This window comes from Lissotriton helveticus, chromosome 3_1, assembly GCF_964261635.1.
Source record: "Lissotriton helveticus chromosome 3_1, aLisHel1.1, whole genome shotgun sequence".
In the NCBI taxonomy this organism is placed as follows: Eukaryota; Metazoa; Chordata; class Amphibia; order Caudata; family Salamandridae; genus Lissotriton; species Lissotriton helveticus.
In genome coordinates, this window is record NC_136061.1 from 642,241,106 (window position 1) to 642,250,284 (window position 9,179).

The following is a 9,179-nucleotide window of genomic DNA, read 5'->3' on the forward strand; positions in this document are numbered from 1 at the left end:
ACTCGAAAGTATTGGTATACACAGCTACATTCTCAATCACAAGTTATTTCCACCCGTTTCTGAGCAGTGTAGTTGGCCTCATAGCAAGAGCTGAAGACAAACATTCACTCTAAACGGGTGTACCTGGTTTACCACATGGCAACAGTGTCAAGAGTTGAGAACCATTCCAAGAGTCAGTATGGTGGGCGAGACATTCTTTGTATATAAAGAAATACACAATATGCATGGTTGAAGCAGCCATGTTGACAAAGCAGATGTTTCCAAGCACCAATACCCTGAGCCATAGGTTATTCAAGAGTCCCTCCTGCATTGAAGTATATGCACGGGCTTATGTAGCCTCATCACGTATGCAACTGTGGAAGTGTATCCTGCATGGTTTGTCTCCTCAGTCATGGTCCGAGGACTGAGAAGTCGTAGGAATATACAGGATGCAGCTCAGCAACCCAAGGGCTGCGAACAAAGCTCGCTGTCCAACGGCGTGGAAAGGGACTGTACGTCATGGGCCAAGGGCCTACGCTCCCATATGCCACTAGGACAGAGCTGAGGGAGAGCAACCTCCCCCAGGTATCCCTGTTGGGTCACAAATGGCATGAAGCATTACATCCCACCCAAAAAAAAAAATACCATTGCTAAAAATGAACATACTTTGAGACTCAACCTAACAAATTTGTATCCAAGTTCACTTGACTGACAGAACCCAAAGACTTGTTAATTCACTATGCAGCAACACTTCCGACACGAACTACATACAACAGCACTTGTAGACTATGCAGCACCGCACTTTAAGTAGATATCTAAATTACACCATGCAATCTTAACACTCATAAGCACAACAGATAGTAAGTTTAGTAGATTTAAGTAATTACTCTAGGACTTTGGGATCTGCCACTTACCCAGAAGCGTGAAGATTGTTAAGTTAAAGAAGAAAAGACAACTATTAGTACAGGCAAGATTCACAAACAAATATTTGCCCCCACCACCCCAACAGCAAAGGACTATATTACAACACATCAACCACATACTGCATTGTGTACCCTGTATGGTTTGTCTCCTCAGTCATGGTCCGAGGACTCTGAGAAGTCGTAGGAATATACAGGATGAAGCTCAACAACCCGAAAATTGCGAGCAAAACTTGTTCTCCAACAGCGTGGAACGGGACTGTACGTCATGGGCCAAGGGCCTAGGCTCTCATATGCCACTAGGACAGAGCTGAGGGAGAGCAAACTCCCCCAGGTATCCCTGTTGGGTCACCATTACAATTACATGTTACAATCCAAATGAACTAATCACAGCCAGCAAGCCACAGCCAACCCAAACTTGTTGCAACTTCAGTGCATGTGTAGTTTTTCATAGGAAACGTTCAGATTCTGTACAAGTTAAGGATTTCCCCACAGTTGTACCACTATCTTTTTTTAAGTTACTAAAGCGCCTTTTTACTGCAGTTGTGCTATAGTCTATTACATTTTAACTCTTCTCCGGTTTAGCTCAAGTGAAGAGATTAATGACTCGGCACGATGTGCCTGATCTTAAGTACACATTCTGACCTAACGAATGTATTATACCAGACCGGAGAGCCGTTATGATTCAGACGCAGTACTATGGCAAGCCTTTGTTTGATCATCACTAGGCCATCTGGCCCGTGCAATAAATATTTAGCATATGCTAGGGTCCTTTAATGAAACAGGTTTAAGCTGGTGGGAAACGGACAATCCAGGTACCTGGTGGAAACGAAACACCAACTACCAAAATATATGCCATACAAAAAAAAACACCCGCTTTTTTGTAGAATCCACTGCAGAAAAAAAATATAACTCCTACGATAAGAGAACACAACTAATGTAAACTCCTTTCCTCATAAGTGGATCGCTAAAGCCAGCGGAAGTCATCCTTAGCTCAAAGAACCACTTATATGCGCAAGGATAAAAGCAGCAAAACGTGCTCAAAGCACAACAGAAATGTGTTGGGAGAAGTGCCACTTACCAGATTAGGCTCAGACATAACACCTATGAAAAAGAAAATTTGATTTAAAAGACAAAATGAGGCAACACTACAGAAAGCTACGTGGCGAGTTAAATATATGAATTCTCCTATGCTCCCACACCCCACTAGGACGGAGCCTCGAGAGCAACATCACAGGGTATCTCGGTTGGTTCACAGGGCACACAGAATGAAAGAAAAACACTCAAACTATAACATTCCATCTTAATCACCACGTTTACCTACAGCAATCAAGGACACAAACTTGACATGTTGACTTAGGGTGATATTTATATGATGTCAGAATGTTTGTGGCATCGAAGATTTGTACATGCTGAGCTGTTAGTTTTGCTTACACCTGCGTGTAGCCTCATGGATATTTTTATGGAGATATAGTATGGTCACCATGATTTGATGGCGATTCCCGTCAGTCATATGACAAGATTTGAGGTAGTGCGGAAGTAACATGGGGTGAGGGACAGGGAGAGCAATGGAGCGGGAGGTGCAGTCGTAGTGACACGACAGAAAAAAAAAAAAATATATATATATATATATATATATTATATATATTGAGTCAGACAAAACCATAAACAAACAACACGCAGGACAACGTGTAACGGGCAGGCTCTGTGGGAGAGAACCAAACACCTAAAAGGGACCACAGAAAAGCAAGATGGTACAAGGAGCACTACAAGAAACCAGTGATGGGTGTGCACAAAGCCCACAGGAGAAACAGCAGGTCTCAAATACAGCTCACTACCTAGGCTCGACACAAAGAAAACTAAAGGTTTCCACCATGTGGGACTCTGAACGCAAGTCATCACAGCAGAGAATTAAGCAAGCACTATAGTTTTAATCAATTAAAGTGATCTCTGCACAGAATGTTGGCCACAAAGTAGTGATGAACTACAACTGTGTAGTCGTCGTGGAGCGTGGCCTTTACTATACCCCATCAAGAGTCTGCAAAGTTTAAGGAACGTTACAGAAATTAAGGCTTTTAGGGGAGGACCGAGGTGGTCTGATATTTACCTGCAATTGTGCTGTGAAGAAAGTCTCCCTCTAACGACCTGCGCATTCTTCGGACATCGCAATGCTGTAAAAAAAAAAAAACACAGAAATAAGATTAGTGGAAAGCCTTTACTCCACATTTATTTCGTGGGAGAAAATGTCCAAAGTTTGAGAATAAGCGTTCTGCTAAAGGGGAAGAAGCAACAGCAGATGGAAGTGCAGAGGGAAAAATGTGGCTTAAGTGAGGCTGCAGGGCTGCGAGACCTTTATGATTTATTAACGCCCAACACAGTATTACTGATTGCACATATCTCCACAATTGGACACCTGCCTTCTAAACTACCACAGAATTACTAAAAACACGAAGCTCGCTTAAAGGACATTCAGAGGTGCTAAAGAGCCAATTATAAATGGTGTTGCTATACACACACGGCATGAAGAGCATGCCAATTCTGGGACTGGCCTCAAAAGTCTAGTCGCGGTGAAGGAGCTAGGCTAGCTAGCTAGGAGCTAGACACTGCCCCTTTATTTACTCGAGGGGTAAAAACTATCGATGGGATTCAACTTAATAATCAAAGCTTTAATGGCTGCGGCACATCTGGGATCAAGTTAATTTGCACTGGCATCACCAAGCAACTACTCTACTGCTCAGAAAATACATAATAGGAAAGCCACTGCAGTTGTTCACACTAAAATATTCACTTAGTATGCACTGCTCACGTGAAATGCCCTAGAAATACCTACTTCAACACCCATAATTACGACATGCACAGTATGATGGATTACCTGGACCCGGGGTGGGGGGGGCAAAGTGATCAGCGTAAGTTTTATCACCATTTGGTTGTCTGTCCCGAAAGATGTTTAAACCATCATTTCACTTTGCCCCGCTACACACGCGTTGTACCACCCTTCACTGCCCCGGGTCACAAGCCATGTTTTGGCATTAGTGGAACACGTTATACGTTAGGGCGGGCAATCCACACACATCCATAACAAAGAGCTAATTACCTGAATTTCATCTTTCACTGATCTTGTAACCCACTTTGTCCGAAAGTCTACCCCTGTAGGAGACAAAGCAGCCATTAAATCCATGTTTTAACAGACACAGGAGCAACACAAGTCAGTTTTAAGTGATCAGCGTAAGGTTTTATCATCATTTGGTTGCAGTCCCGAAAGATGTTAAAGGCATCATGTCACTTAGCCCCCCTGGCGGAACAAGGCATTTCTCGATTCAGCGCATAATATTAGGAGAACCAGGTTTACAAGCCCCAATTTAAGGCTGCGTTCAAAAGCAGCATTCTTTAGCGTTTATATTTTCCGCAAGCGAGCTCGGATTCAATAAAACAGCTTTCCCAAAGTTTCGAGACGCTACGGCTACATCGAGTAAACTTTAATTCACATTGCCAAAAAAGGCGTGCTTACCAGAGACTGCGCATGCCGATAGGCTGATCCATGCTCCATACAAATTAATCTGCGACTCTCCCTTCAGAAAAAACACAAACAAGGAAAAATGTGACCATTTTAAACAGTACCAGAGAATACAGACTCACCAGCTAAGCTACACATTGAGTTAAAAGTCCGACACCACACGAGACATCTGGAGTAGATATGCAAGACCCACTTTACATTGAATGGCGTTTCTAGGTGTGTCGGCCACAATATAGTGATGGATCACAACCGTGTAATCTACTGTGGAGAGCGGTCCTTGATCTGCCCCCTAAGAACGGGCTGCAAAGTACCAAGAACTTTACAGCTGTAAAAGTCTCGAGGGAAAAAGACACAAACTATAAAAGGCCAGTGCTGCCTCGTGAGTCCGGTCTGCACTTACATTTTGAAGCAACGATGACCAAGGCCTGATTGATTTATTTAATGCATTTTTATATATAGCGCGAACTTTACCCAAGAGTACTTTCCAAAAGAACCAGGTACATTTCATAAGGACTTCGAAGTACATGAGTTAATGGCTAATATGGCCATCATGCTTCTCCCCACCCCAGGAGGGCGAGCCATACCACGGGACAGTGTGTGCATGAGACGAGGCCAACGTGCAATTTATTACACACGTCCATGGATACCTCGACAACCAATGTGAGGTTTGTTACCCCGCAGATTTTAAGTTCTCCATGTAATGTTACCTGCAACTATGAAGAACGGCGGCGCCTGGTTCCGGTTTGCATTCTTCAGTCGCCCCCATGTCAGCAAACTGGAGTATCAAAAGACAATATTTTAGTCTGAGCTCACAATTCGTGTCGGCCAATTCTGCAAAAGGAAAGCGCGGTTGAGACGCAGCGCCGGCGATGATTTATGCGCCTCAGGTGGCAGGAGTGACGCAACAGGTGCCGGGCAGTCTGGGAGTTGTAGTACTAGCCCCCCCTCGGTCCACGATTCCTGCGGCGTTCGCCGGGCTTCAAATGTATTGAAACGCAGGATACACACACCATAATCTCGTCTGGCTGCCCAGCAACTCTATTGGCATATGGAAGAATTAAGTCGTACAAAATGGGACCAGTCATAAATCTTTATTCCGATGTAAAAATCACAAAAGATAGTACACGATACATAGAGGTGAGAATGTGTAAGATACAAACATATACAACCTAAAAATGAATTAAATATATTTGATTCAAGCCTTCCTAGTAAAATTAATGATTACACAATAAATATCTAAAAACTACTAAAAACAAATCAGGTCCTGGGCCGGCAGCCAATCACAGCGCGGCCCGGGAAATGACGTCACGGGGGTGTCCCGGGCCGGCCAGCCAATCACAGCGCTGCCCGGGAATGACGTCACGGGGGTGTCCCGGGCCAGCAGCCAATCGCAGCGCGGCCCGGGACAAAGGGGCGGGGCTTAAAAAAAGCACCAGAAACGCCCCCGAATCGCGTTTTCAAGAGAAAGCGCGATTGACAGCCTCTGTCTCCCAATGGCTAGCCTCCATTTATGGAGCTAGCCAATTGGAAACAGAGGCGGTCCAAACATCCCTACTGAAGACAAAAGTTTTCGATCTGGGAGGGGCAAGCCCCTCGCCAGGTCGAAACCTAAAAAGGGAGTAAGAATTACATTAAAGAAAAGTATAGGAAATGGGCTTAGCAAAAAAAGGACATAAAAGGAGAAAGAAAACTCAGAAAACCAACAGTAAGGTTGAGATCGTAATACAGAATAAAATGGGCATAACTAGACAAGTAAAACTAAAAATAATAGAGCAAAATGGACATAATGAAAAAAAGCACATTAGCAAAAAACAAAGAAAGATGTAAAATTACCATAATACAAAATAGCAGAGGAATAAATAAACTCTGTATTTTATAATTCTACATACAATCCACCAGTCACTGTAAGGTCCCATCCTTGTGAGATAGGGCCATATGTATAAACATCCTGATTTGCGATTCTCAAATAGCGATTTTTAAGAAATCGCTATTTGAGAATTGCTAATAGGGATGTATGTAAAAAATCGCAATTTTTTAGCGATTTCTTAATATTACTTAATTGCGATTTGCAAATTGCGAATCACAATTAAGGAATACTTTCCCATTCAATTATATGGGCCAGGAGGCCCATAGGAATGAATGGGAAGTTATTCTCAATTTGCGATTCACAATTTGAGAATCGCAAATTGAGAATAATTTTAAGGGTGCAGGGGTGTCAAAAGGACACCCTGATGCACCCCTGAAATAAGCAAGGGTGCACATGTGGCGCACATACATGCCCTAAGGGTATGTATGTGCTTCATATTGCACTTTGAAAAATGGCGTTTGCGAATGCAATTTTGCTTGACACATATGGCCCATAGATCGGTGGGTGATATACTGACTGCAGAGATCCATCTGTAGCCTTAAGGTCTCAGATAGTATTGCTAGTTTAAAAAAAATGCCGCAGGTGAATGCATGTATCTTTTAAGTCACTTATTTGATCTCGCAGAAAAAGTTCCGCTTATTAATGACCATAAGGCAGAGATCTGTATGTAACCTGCATGTGACATTTGCCAGGCTACAGCAAAATAGGTTTCTCAAAGCAATGCACTGACAGCTTGAATTGTTCTTTGACCAGTGATTTAACAATCTAAGCTTTTAACATTTAGATGGCTTTTAACTGTTATCAATCTATATTTTAAAAATACATGATTAACTATGAATTAAGTGTATAGGTGGAACAAATATATTCTATGCGTAGTTAGTTCCAGGAGAAAGACCAACAGAATAGTTACATTATGTTACATTTTTAGCCACAACTCTGCCCTGCCCCCATACCTGCTGACATCACCCCCACTTCCTCCTTCTACTCCATTGCACCCAAGATGACAGGCAATTGAACACTTGTGTTGCAAATCTTGTTAAAAATTTGAGCGGATCAATACGGTCCTAAACGTGCATAACTGTGTCACGAGATCTGACCAGCTATATGTGCCTCCCCAAGGTTACTCCAACTTATCTAATAGGAAACCGGGAGCCAAAGTCTCAAGTGAGGGGTTCTGTTGCCCCCGGGTGCATGATAAGGCAAGGCAGGAGTATTGTTTGAATTGGGGGGGCTACTGTTCCTAATAGGGAGAAGGTCTCACAGACTAGTGAACACAGTAAGATAGAATTGCAGCATACGTCAGTTCCACCCAGGTGTCCGGTGGTACATTTGGACCAACACCCAAGAAACACAACCGCTACTCAATCAAGCATTAACCTTCCCCCCGATGCAGCTCCTTTGGTAGTAATATTAGTAGGGATTCCCCCGCTAGCGGAGGGAGAACTTGAATCCACAGACACCCTCTTAGCAAACACAAAAAAATGGTACGACCAGAACTGCTCGGGTGGGACTGAAATCTCCTCAAATGTTATAATGGCAAGACGGGTGGGGTGGTTGGGGAGTACACAAAAGGCAATCAAAGGGGATTGTGTTATAGTGAATTTTAACAATCCCAGTCACCCGCCACGGATGCTGTGGGATGCCTCTGATCTAAAGAGTGAAGAGGGAAATATCAGGGCAGTCCCGTTAGGATATTTTTATCCTCCCACAAGAAGGGTCAAGGGTTATCATAAAATGGCTTCTAGTTGCAGAAATAGCCCGGGTATCATAGAATGCCGTCCCTATACTATTTCTACTAGGGAATATTGCCCGGATAGAAATAGCTTGGGGTACACTACTCCATCCAAATCTTCGTGCCCCCAGGTAATAATGAGAAAGGATTCATTAGTTCTATCAAACAGGTTCTCATCTTTGTCTCAGTTAAATTACATTGAATGACTAGGTCCTAACCTTGAGAAGCCCCTGTTCTTCCCTCATGCAAAGTGGCCATATCATGGAGGGTACGAATTATTACCGACTAATGACATGGAACATAGCAGGGCTATGGTCAAAAAGGGACGACCAAAATTGGCCTAAATTTACAGTAGCTCATGAGGTTGTCGCCTTTCAAGAAACCTGGGACCAGAAAAATGATTTTTGGGTAGACGGTTTTAAGTCCTACACCAAGCCAGCTTGTCCAACTCCTGCGGGGAGAGCCAAGGGGGGTTGATGTTCCTTATTTCAGTTAGACTGAAGGGTACAGTTAAAATATTAGCCTGTGCATCCCCAAATTGTCTTATAGCGGAGATTACTACCTCTAGTAGTTGTAAAACTCTGATAATAAATTTTAATAATTCGGAAGAGGGTGAGCAATGTAAAGATCATCTCTGCTACTTGACACAGTTTTTAGAAACTTATAAAGCACAGCAAACCACTTTTGTTTATTTTATCCTTATGGGAGATTTTAATACTCACTTATGTAAACTTAACTGCCGTATAAAGGAATCTCAAGGCCCTGCACATGCCTCGTTACCGCATTTTGAACACTCACACAAGGGGGAGGCTCTGGAAGAGCTTTTGACATCTGTCGACCTCTATGAACCTAGTTTTGTTGATGTTACTGAGAGGGTTATAACATTTAAAGGCCGAGATAGTGAGACGCTCATTGATTTCATTTTCCTATCCCCTGCCTTACTAAGGCATGTATTTTTTTACAATGCTGTATATTCCCCATTCAGTGATCACAACCCGGTGATATTACAGCTAGACCACGGTTTTGATCTTACAGACACCACGGTAATTAACAAAGGTCCAACCAACATCATAACTCAAGACCAGGGGAGGAGGTTAAAATGGACAAAAATAGTCCCAGAGCTCCTTGTTGATAGCTTAATGATAAAGGCTAACGAAGAAATTCAAA

General features: G+C 43.0%; 4 non-coding genes across 4 annotated transcripts; all 4 read right to left on the reverse strand.

Moving 5' to 3' along the window:
• Positions 1–359: 359 nt before the first annotated feature.
• LOC144825777 (small nucleolar RNA SNORA73 family) lies at positions 360–577 on the reverse strand. Its single transcript, XR_013609563.1, has one exon. It is a non-coding gene; the product is annotated as a small nucleolar RNA SNORA73 family (small nucleolar RNA).
• A 449-nt stretch (positions 578–1,026) lies between these two features.
• LOC144825780 (small nucleolar RNA SNORA73 family) lies at positions 1,027–1,246 on the reverse strand. Its single transcript, XR_013609565.1, has one exon. It is a non-coding gene; the product is annotated as a small nucleolar RNA SNORA73 family (small nucleolar RNA).
• A 2,548-nt stretch (positions 1,247–3,794) lies between these two features.
• On the reverse strand, positions 3,795–3,865 carry LOC144825902 (small nucleolar RNA SNORD2). Its single transcript, XR_013609659.1, has one exon. It is a non-coding gene; the product is annotated as a small nucleolar RNA SNORD2 (small nucleolar RNA).
• A 248-nt stretch (positions 3,866–4,113) lies between these two features.
• LOC144825900 (small nucleolar RNA SNORD2) lies at positions 4,114–4,184 on the reverse strand. Its single transcript, XR_013609657.1, has one exon. It is a non-coding gene; the product is annotated as a small nucleolar RNA SNORD2 (small nucleolar RNA).
• Between the last annotated feature and the right edge of the window lie 4,995 nt (positions 4,185–9,179).